This window comes from Lontra canadensis, unplaced genomic scaffold (genome assembly GCF_010015895.1).
Source record: "Lontra canadensis isolate GAN:19392208 unplaced genomic scaffold, GSC_riverotter_1.0 scaffold19, whole genome shotgun sequence".
In the NCBI taxonomy this organism is placed as follows: domain Eukaryota; kingdom Metazoa; phylum Chordata; class Mammalia; order Carnivora; family Mustelidae; genus Lontra; species Lontra canadensis.
In genome coordinates, this window is record NW_022631013.1 from 1,876,608 (window position 1) to 1,887,450 (window position 10,843).

The 10,843-nt window shown below is 35.9% G+C and overlaps 1 protein-coding gene across 4 annotated transcripts in view; it reads right to left on the reverse strand.

The window, feature by feature from the left end:
- ELAVL2 (ELAV like RNA binding protein 2) overlaps positions 1-10,843 on the reverse strand; it is a 168,809-nt gene that overhangs the window by 143,482 nt on the left and 14,484 nt on the right. The window lies entirely within an intron of this gene.

Below are 10,843 nucleotides of genomic sequence, written 5' to 3' on the forward strand. Positions count from 1 at the left end.
GGGAGGGTTGGAACTGTAGTATCAGAGTTTGCGATATGGCATCTTCTTTCCTCTTAAATCTTTCTGCTTCCGAAAGACTCATTTTCCTTGCCATTACTGCCGCATCTATGGCACGTTTCTTTATAACATTAAACTCTGTCCGGTATGTATGAGTCATTGAGAGCTCCCTCTCTTTGATCTGAGTGAAAGGGATGAATGTACATCCATTACTTGCCCGCATGCCTTTTTCGATTTATGTTCCGCTATTCTGTATTAGATATTAAGCAATTTTATGTCTTTCTCTCTTTTAATATATGCATATTGCAGTTCTCTTATTTATTTTTAGGGTAAGAATGAATTCAGAAATGCTTTCAAATAAAGCTGCACGGTTTGAATTAGCTTTAATTTCATGTTAGAAAAGTAGAGGATAAGCATCCTGTTAGGAAAAAAAGGTACTGAACAGAGCTAAGGTCCTTTACTTTGAGGTACATGGTGACTCAAAAAGAGCATCTGTATATAAAATTAGAACAAGCCACTCCTCTGTATTTGCTGGCGGTCCAGTTCTTGGACCACATACGTATTGCTGATAGTAAATTAGTCGAACCTTTATCTGGGTTCTTTCTCTGAGGATTTAGAAAGTTTCACCAGAAGACCAAATGCTGCCAATGCTTCCGTTTTATAGCTGAAGACTACTTTATTAAATACCATATTTTAATAGCATTCAAGAGACTGAAGTATAGTTTTGTGCATGATATTTATTTCTTCCTCCAAGTAAAAACGTGGTCCTCAGGATCAGCTTGATGTATAAATAGAGACATTAACTTGACGTAGGCTCTTTTTCAGTCTGAATTTCTTCTTTTAATCTTGACAGTGCCAACTTCCTAGATAGTACTTATGTTTCTTATACAATGTAACATATCTTGTCTAGATGCTCATGCCTTTCTAAAAGGAATTCCTTTACCTGTTTACTACTAGTGGCTATCTTTGAAAATTCAGAAAAAGGAGACACAGGTAAGAGTTAGAGATTGGAGGAGGGTGGATTGGGATGGTGGGAAAGGGACAGATAGTCACAAAGCAGAGTAACTACAAAGTGAAGGGTGAAGTAATTCGGAGTTCCTTGAGAATGTCCTTGAGTGTGGATAAATGATTAATGGCGAAGAACATAAGACTTGTTTATCTCCTGTATAACCAGTGTAATATGTTCAAGTTCTATTACTTTGCATGACAGTAACACAAGGTTGGAAAAGGAGGCCTGAATCTATATATTATCTTATAATTAACATTGTTATCTTATAATTTATAATTACCATGTCCTAATCCCCAGCCCCACTTTTTATATAATAAGAAGACTGGGGTCCCAATTTCAACTTAAAGCTATTTTCTAGACCCGGGTGGAACTCATAGGAAGTAGAAAGAAAAGCAGTTTGAGGAAATGGAATAAAGGGGCTGAGGGAGGGACAAGTCAAGGGAAAAGACAGAAAGACTCCACTTTACCTAAAGTAGATTAATCACTGTATGAATAAATAGTTGGAAGATTGTGTTTGTTACCATCTTCTTCAACCCCCCCTTCACCCCCAGGTCAGTACAGAGAAATAAATCTTAAAGTAATAAATGCAATTTATATAAAAATGTAATACTGTTTATGCAGACTTATTTATGAGGTAAAATGCCTTTTCCCCTTGTTAACATGCTCTTAATATTGAATTAGTTGCATGTATTCATATAATACTATCAGCACTCTGTAGGAAATCTTTACTTAAAACTGTGTAAGTATCTTCTAACTGGGTGGAAACTAGACCTTGTTTTATTTTTTGATGTGTGTTTGTTTCCACAAGAAGTTGCAGATTACAGTGGTATATTTTCCAAAAGGGGGAGGGTGGATAAGGACAGCTGAGTGTGGTGTGGAGTGGTGAAAATCTAGCTTGTGTGTCAGGTAGTTAAAGAAATTACTTGAAAAATAGTAAATTTGTCTATTCAAATGCAAAACACTAAATTCTGTGGATTGGGTATATATGCTTTCTTTACTTTAGGCAGAGGAGCAATTGTTTTTGAAAATGTCATCTTCAACATGTTTTTTCTATATAGGTAAAATGAAGTTAAATTATTTAAAATATTGAAAATATCTTACAATACTAGTTTACTTCCTCAATAAAACAGATGTTTCTAAGTTTAAAAAATTTAAATGGATACATATACCTTAAGTAATGTGTATTTTTCCAACTTTTAAAAATAAAAACTGAATACAGCCTATTTAAAATAAATGATATCTGGATGTATATTTCACTTTGAAATTCATATTATCATAGCTTGGAATACTAACATAATCTATCTTGCAATTAATAAAGACTATGTGTAAACATCACACTCCACATTAAGGAACTGTAATCAACCCCTCTTCATCCATAGTTAGCTAAAGAATTATCCACAGCATCTGAACTTGCATTAGAAAAAGCATTTAAAAGACATCTGAGTTTTGACTGTTATCTTAGCTGACATATTTTTAAAGTCCTTAGTACTATTTTAAATTGCAGCAGAGAATGGATAGAGTTGAGGGGTCACTCACTGAAAGTTTGGAGAAAAAGTTTGTTGTGAAGAAAGTTGCAAAAAGAAAGTTGCAAAAAAAAAAAGCTGAAAAATAATGAATTCAATGGATTATTTTGCTAAAGTTTATAAAGGAACACTCATTCACAGGAATACTCATAAGCTATTGTGGGCAATATCTTTTAGGATAAATAACTTCCTCACACTAGTTGAGGGGGGATGTGATTTTAGCATTTTATGATAAAGGATGCTATCAACTACTACTGTGACATTTTTTTAAAAGTAAATAAAGCAGTTAAGCTATTTAGGTGAGTTTACAATGTGTGGCTTAGGGCAATAGTTCCAAACATTATACCCTCTCGGAGGAATAAAAATATTCTGTGTTAGTTTGTTGGGCAACTCAGAGTGGGGGTGGGGTCTGCAGTTCAAAATGTTGGAAATATGTCATTTTAATGCCTGTTTGAGAAATATAGATATTATATAGCTTGGTGATTACTCTTTTATTTGTTCTACCTAAAGGAGCATGTCAACTTTCCTTCTACAGTTTAGAAAACAGGAAAAAAGTTGTGTAGAAAATTGACACCAGCGTTGAGTTTAGAGCGTGGCAACCGGGCAAGGGAATGAGGCAGGAATTAGCACCATGGACAGAGACGAGCCGATCCAAAATAAAGGTTTGCAAACTGATAGTTTTCTGTCCCTCCCAAGTAATATACGGAAACGGCAATTCTTGGGAATGTTTCATTGCACAGACTTTAAGGAAGAGGCTGTCCTACTTCACAGAAACACGTTTATTTCGAATTAGGCTGGCTTTTGCTAGAACTCGGCCTTAGTGACAAAGCGTCAAGAGAGATAGAGTTCTGAACTCTGGGCGCACCGTCCACTAAACTTCTCTTTTCACACGCTCCCTTGCCCAGATGAGCCTGTCTTTCATCAAAGTATTCATGCAAAATAAATGCAAATCCAGGTAGTCATCGGAAAGTCTGCTAAACCTACTCCAGAGTTCTTAATCCTCAAAATTCCCAGCAGGAATCGCAACAACAACAAAAAAAACCCATACCCTCACCCCTCACTACCCCCACCCTCAGTTCCTTCCCAGCTCCATCCACTTACTGGCAATGGGGCAAAGTCTTTTATCTGAAGATAAGTGACCTCCTGGACTATTTTGCAAAGGACCCTTTATATTGCAAACACTTTCTATCCGGGACAGTGCCAGAACCGGCAGTGAGCAGGATCACAAACATCCTTCACTTTCTCTTTACATTTTGTCTTTAAATTCCTGTCCGAGAGAAAAAATTGTAAAGACAGTAGACTCAGGGAGAATTCCCCTAAAACCTTAGGATACTGCTCACACATAAAGACATGTGAATTATTTATTTAAGTGTTTAAAATTTTTTAAATGTTATCTAGTGTCACGGTAAATCTTTTGAGACCAACTTAGAGTGCTCTCTCCCCAGTCCCACCTTTTTTTTCCCCCTGGGTAAAATTTGTACAAAGTTCATTCCCCTTTAAGTGATTTGACTGCAAATATTCAGATTCAGAGTAAGATCTGTTGCACGTGCCCCAGAGTGTCTTGGAAAATAGATCTGCAGCTCCGGATCGACGATCATTTATGTAAAGCTTCCCACAAAATGTCCTCAGATTTCTTCTCCTCCTCTCTTTTACACAGTAGCAACTTTAAGTAGAATAAACTCACATCTTTGCTGAGCACGCAAAGAGAGGTCTAGCAGACCAGTCAAGGGTGAGGTAGGAAAAACTGGAGGTGAGAAAAGGCAAATCAGAGCTTTGTGTCCATTTCTTTCAGGGATGCTAACAGTTTTCTCTAAGCTTCCTCCTGGAGCCGATACATCGCATGCGAAATTAATACAAGTAATTAAAAATAGCAGTTTCCAAAGTTAAAGGAAACCATCTGTCTCAGCTGGTGGCAATCAGTCTTTTGGCCGGCCCCTTTACCGGGACCTGGGAAGAAACGGTTTTTCTGCTTCCGATGCTCTGAGGCTCTTTCTCATATTGAAGATTTATGTTTCCACTTGTGTGCGATGCACGTCTAATTTGAAATAATAAAGCCGGGCTGAGCGACCAGTCAATCAGAGCTATCAACTGCGCCCGGTACGCAGCCCTGCCCCCACCTCCCACTGGTCTCTAACCCTCCTTCCCTCCCCTACTTCCTCCCCCACCCCACACCATCCCCCTCCTCTCTCCTCTGCTCTCTCACGCATTCGCACTTTCCCCCCACGTGTGTTCAGATCAAACCCTTGCCCCACAGAGCAAGTGACCGCACCGGGGCACAGTGACAAAGGCAGAGTTTGTATCAGAAGAAGACTGAGGCCCGGGGAGACAGGGCGGCTAGAGAAACAGCTGTCTTATCAGCCCGGTGCAGAGATGGAGATGGCTCGAGAGGTCCTCAACAGATAATCACTTGAATAGGTTTGCAATACGCCAAACTTCACGCTTGATAAGGCCAACCCAATGTAGAGAGCAGCCCAGATCCTGCTCCATTCTGTTTTATCTGAGCTGTAAATTAAGAAATTGAAATTCAGGTGGCAGAGGCAGCAGTCGGCTGATAGACCGCTAAAGTAAACTGTCATTAAAATGCTTGCGACAGACAGAGGGGGGGGCCTGGAATGGGATATTGTTTTATTTATTTTTTTTTACGGGGGGAGGGGAGCCGTGAGAGAAAAAGCCCACTGGTTTTAAAAATTATCTGGGGAGCATAAACTGAGGAGGACTAGCAAAGGGGCACAGCATTTTGATCATGATTGTTAGTCATAGCTACCCTGCATAAACAATCTGAAAAGTATAAAGTTCTGGGAAGTTTGGTGAAATAAGAGTAAGGAACAATTTAAAACAATCTGATAGAGAACAGAAATCTGTCTTTATCAGAGCACCGGGCAAAGGAAGCTCCCTGGCTGCAGTATTAGAAACTGATTCTAAATGCAATCTAAAGTATTCCTGCTATTGTGAGAAAAGCAGATCAACTGGATACAGAGGAGTTACCATAAACTGAGGTTAACTTGACCTTTTTGTTGATGTGATAGAGCCACCAGAGATTCCAGGGTAATTTTTAGAAAAGCCTAAGAAATTATCTACTACAGAAGAGAATCAGCTTACCTACTTACAGGAATAAGAGTTCTATTTCACCCCCTTCCCCTTTACCCAGATAATTACTAAGGGGTAATTCAGGGAACTCAAAAAATTCCATGTGTGTATTTGACACCACATGGTTCTTAGAGCACACTTTATACCTACAGTCTTATGTCTGCTTTTATGGATAGGAGGTGTGAAATTCTATGTATTATTTGACTAAATGTTTCACAGAAGTTTAAAATGTATGATGATCAGAATATAACCAGTGACCTTGGTGCCTTGATTCACTTATGACTTTGCACCGTATCTTGTTCCTTTTGTCATTGAGTGGATTGCAAATTCACTAGTGTACATTTATGAGAGTGCATGACAGGATGCATTTCATTTTCCACAACAGCATTTATAACTTAAGTTTTAGCAATATTTCTACAAAGATACCTTCTGGTGATAACACATAGTTAATGCAACTTTAGGAAATCAGTTTTTTCTTTAACCCCAAAACTTTGATCAATGCCAGGATACACTTAATTGATACTATTAAGGCTGCTTAAATCACAGTGGGAACTGGAAGAATTAAAAATGAATTTGTCAGGAAAAGTAGTGAAAAAAAAATTAAGGTGCAGATATATATTTCAGTACTTAATTAACTATTTAGATACATTAAAAACTATTATTTTAAACTATGCACTTAATCTGATTACTCATAGGAAGATGAGCAAATACGTACAAGTCAATGCATCTCGAACACATTTCTTTTCAATTCTTTATGCAAAAATCCTTCTTATCACCTAACCCAAAGATCAGTTTGGTTTTTTTATTCAAGTATATGGATAAATGAGTGCAGTATATATTCTTTAATGAGAGAAAAATTTATGTTTATGCAAGCTAACTTTTCCCTTCCATATCCCCATTTTCCATAATGTTATATTGGTTTAAATAATGGCTGCTATATAAGCATTTTAAGAAATATTCTTTCAAATTCCAGCCTTTCAGGCACTATTATCTTCAAATAATGAGACAGTAAGATATTTTTCTGCTAGTTACAAATACTCTTAAGTCTGAACTGCCGGCTTTAATGAGGCTCTTAAGCTATATTTATTTTTGTTTTTCTTAATTAAATTGAAAATATGCATACAATGGACAGCTTAAACTATTCTTTGCCAAGACATGTAGGACATTTTAAAGATGAGAATTTATAAAAGGGTTAAAAGATGTACTCTCACCAAGTCTGAAAAGAGATAAAAAGATATTGTATAAATGTACATTATAATGTTTCAAAACTAGAAGATAATTTTAAAAAGAGAAAATCACACTATTGAAGAGGAAAATGTTTTAGCATGAATTATAAAAACCACTTCTAATTTTTGTCACAAATAAATGATATGTATGGCATTATGAATGATGAAAAATAATTTAAAGATCCCAAAATGCCAATTTAATTTTGGGGGGATTCCCCATTATTAACTCCCTCTAAGGGAAATGGGATAATATATTTTTAATGAAAACATTCTCTCAATGATATATAAAGGCATTATTTTCAAGAGCTTTAGAAATACCTAATTTTGTAGAATTTTTGTTTAAAACTGATTATAAATCTATTGCCAAAGAAAAAAATCAGGCAACTGATATTATTCTTATAATATTTATCTTCAGGCGAAGGTCAAATGATCAGTAGATAATCAGTTCCTGTTCCTAACTATTTATTCCTGATCTTTGACAAAAGACCCATTTCAATTTGCTTCAAGCATCTTTTGAGTGCCAGTATTTGTACACTATCTCCTCCTAAGTTTTTAATAGTATTATAGCTTGTCAAAAATTAGTCCTTTAAATAGATATTTCAATGTTATTCTACCACGAACTACAATTTTGAAAACTGTTAAGAGTTTGGGTTTGTACATAGGCACATCCTGATCTGAACATGACTTCATCATTGTGGGGCCTTGGACAAGTTACTTAATCTCTTCTAAGCCTTGATTTCCTGATCTATATAATGGTGATAATAATGCTTAATGTAGGATTACTGTGAGGTTAAATGTAACCATGAGTGTAAAATATTCAGACTTCCTGGAACAGAGGAAACAGCTGATACGCAGTAACTACGATGATGGAAACAAAAATGGTGACTTAGCCCATTTATTTGATGAAGCAAGAATTAGAGTTCCTGCTTTTACATAGCATCTCTTAAATATAGTCATTTGCTCTCATTAATATCCCAACTGATATATCCTATGATAAATATCTTCTCCCATTTCTAATTGTAACCAAGTTTAAAAGGCCTCAAAAGGCATAAAATCTTCTGTCTGCCCTCTTATGTGGCTTCAATATATTTCCCAATACAATTTCATGATTTGCCCATAAAAAGTTGTGGGTCTTCAGAAAGGAACTTAGTCTGAGGTTCCATTTGATTGATATAATAATAAAAACACCTTAGATTTTTATAGTCCCTTATATCACAAAAAGCTCAAAGCACTTTTACATATTTATCATTGTAACCCAGAAGATGGGGAAGGACATAAATTATTTCTCATTTTCAGGAGTGTAACACAGGAATTAGGAATATGGGTTACATTTTAAGATTAATAGGAATAAAGAGCAGCTTTCCTGAATGTCATTCTTGCTACAGTGTGTTACTCTCTTTAGCATTAACTATGACCATTGTTACTTTAGTTAGGCTCAAAATATTGCTGTTAGGCATTAAGTGTAAGTTATAATTCAGTTACTTACTCACTGAAATTAAGTTGAATAAAATACATACCATCACAGTCTAATCAAATTAAAGCATTTTTATTATATGCCAAGAGATACTTTTATTATTCAATTATATATATATGCATGTATTATCCATACTTATTTACCATTCTGTGTTAACTCTAAGGCAAGAATTTAAAAGTCTTTATTTGTTTATGACCTTGGAAGAAATCGGTTTCAATCTCCTTATCACTGGCCTTTCCCTAGGCTGATTCCCTCTCTACACATTTTTATAGGCTATTACATTTATTCCATTTACATAAGCTAACAGTACTTTCTGCTCTAGTTTTCTATTTCTTAGATTGTCTGTGTTTGATAAATCTATCAGTATAAATATCCAAACAAATATGGAGGTAAAGTATAGAAAGGACACAAGAGAATATGCTTTTTATAATAGTTTTTGTTTTGAATGAAATAATGTCCACTTGACATTGGAAAACATATCATATCAAAAGAATACTAAAATTTGCTTATGGTTTATACTTTCACAGTTCCCTCCTGGGCTAGCAGTGCCATGGATTAAACAGAGATGCCGCTACAGATGTGGATTTTCAGTGAATAAGTAGAATAGAAGGAAACAAAACTTTGCAGCCTGATCAAAGAATGAATCTTAAACTTTTTGAGGTCTAAGCTCATATATAGATTACAATTTAAAAAAAAACAGTATTTTCATTTTAAATTTAAGCTTAAATTTCAGTTTCATTTTAAACTTCCATGAGCATCTCTCTGTGTCCTAAATGCACCTTAAAATTTAATAAGACTGAATCACACAAAGTTTAGTCCAGTCATGTGACTGCCAGGCTTCTATGAGGAAGTATAATTAGCACCGAGAAGAAACACACGTGCGTACACACAGCCAGAGCTGCTCTCTACTGCCATCACTCCAACCCCTTATGATCCTTCATGTTGATGTGGCTAAATGGGAAATCTGTTTCTCTGACTGAGCATGTATGTGCATTTTAAGGGAATACTGAGAATACTATTGTAATAAAAATGATGCTCTCTTCCTTTGGTCACTGTCATTCTGGTATAAGAAATTAGAGAATATGTTTGTTTGAAATGTCAGTTTTTGTAAACATGAGTTGGAAGATGTAATGTAGATGAATGGTGTTACAGACTATTTAAGCTGTTTGGGTAACAAATAGACATTTCCTTGAATTATTTTGACACAATTTACTGTGAAATTTCTTTTTTTCTTTTGCTGATATTTCTAGATTCCTTGTGCAGACAATTAAAAAAAGGCCTTTCTTTTTTGTCAGTGCTCATTATTTAACTCATACAACACTGATGTTTTCTAGAATACTAATATTTCCGAGATATGAAATGAATGCTAAACGAAAGGTATGTTTCCATCTTAACCACATCAAAAGGATACATGAAGATCTGAGGCTCTTTACCCAGTGTAAGAAAAGAGGAAAATATAAATATATATTATGGTGTTTTAATCCTTAGTTTTAAAAGATCTTTATATAAATCTACTTTACTGGGTGTATGTGCATGTCTGTGTGTGTGTGTGTGTTTGGAGCAAATGACATGAGGTACAGAGGAAAAAATTGCAAGACTTGGGTAAAGGAGACCAGGTTGACTGTAGAGGAGGAAGTGGGCTTGAGAGCAAAGATACCAGGCTGGTTAGGTCCTCCAGGGTCACATCATGGAAAGGCTTTGAAAGCCCACAGAGGAAAATATTGAAATAAAACTACCTCACTTGATCTTAGCCAAAAGGGTGAGAAGTGAAACAGACATAAAACTACTGGATACAGGATATATCTATTGATAAGTGTAAATTTTGGACTCACCAAGTGCAAAGAGACTCAAAGGTATAGGAATCAGAATCAAGACATAAGGAGAGTTAAGAAGCTAAAAAGTTAAAAACAAACAAAATAAACATAAAACCCATTGGAATGAGGTGGCAAGGTCAGAGGATTAATAGAGATGGGGGAAGACTGATAGGTATAGAAGAGGAGTTCACTGATAATAATGAAAATGTTTTGATGGCCAAAATATTGATAGAAGGCCCTGGGAAAGTGATAGGGTTCTGAACAAATAGTACTTTTGAGCCAAAAAGCCCAAGATAGCTATGAGGGTGAGAAACCAGGCACCAGAGCCTGCACTCTGATTAGCTATAGATGCCTCTAAAAACACTGCTAGGAAGGGTACATTGAGCTCAGATTCCTAGGCTTGGAGAAAGGAGACATGAGTCTGAGTATTATTTCTCCCAATGACTAGCTGATTCCCTATCAGCAATTCAGTCAGCATTCTGACTGAATGTCGTGATTCCCCAAAGATTGGATTAGTGAAAATAATGATTATGGGTAACAAGTATCGAGTATGTACTACATGCCAGACAGCATTCTAATGTTCTACACGCATTAAATCATTTAATCCTCACAATCATCCCATCACTTTAAAGACGAGGAGACTGAAGAAGTTGAGTAATTTGCCCAAGATCACACAATGAGAAACTAACAGAGATGTGCTTTGACCCCAAGTA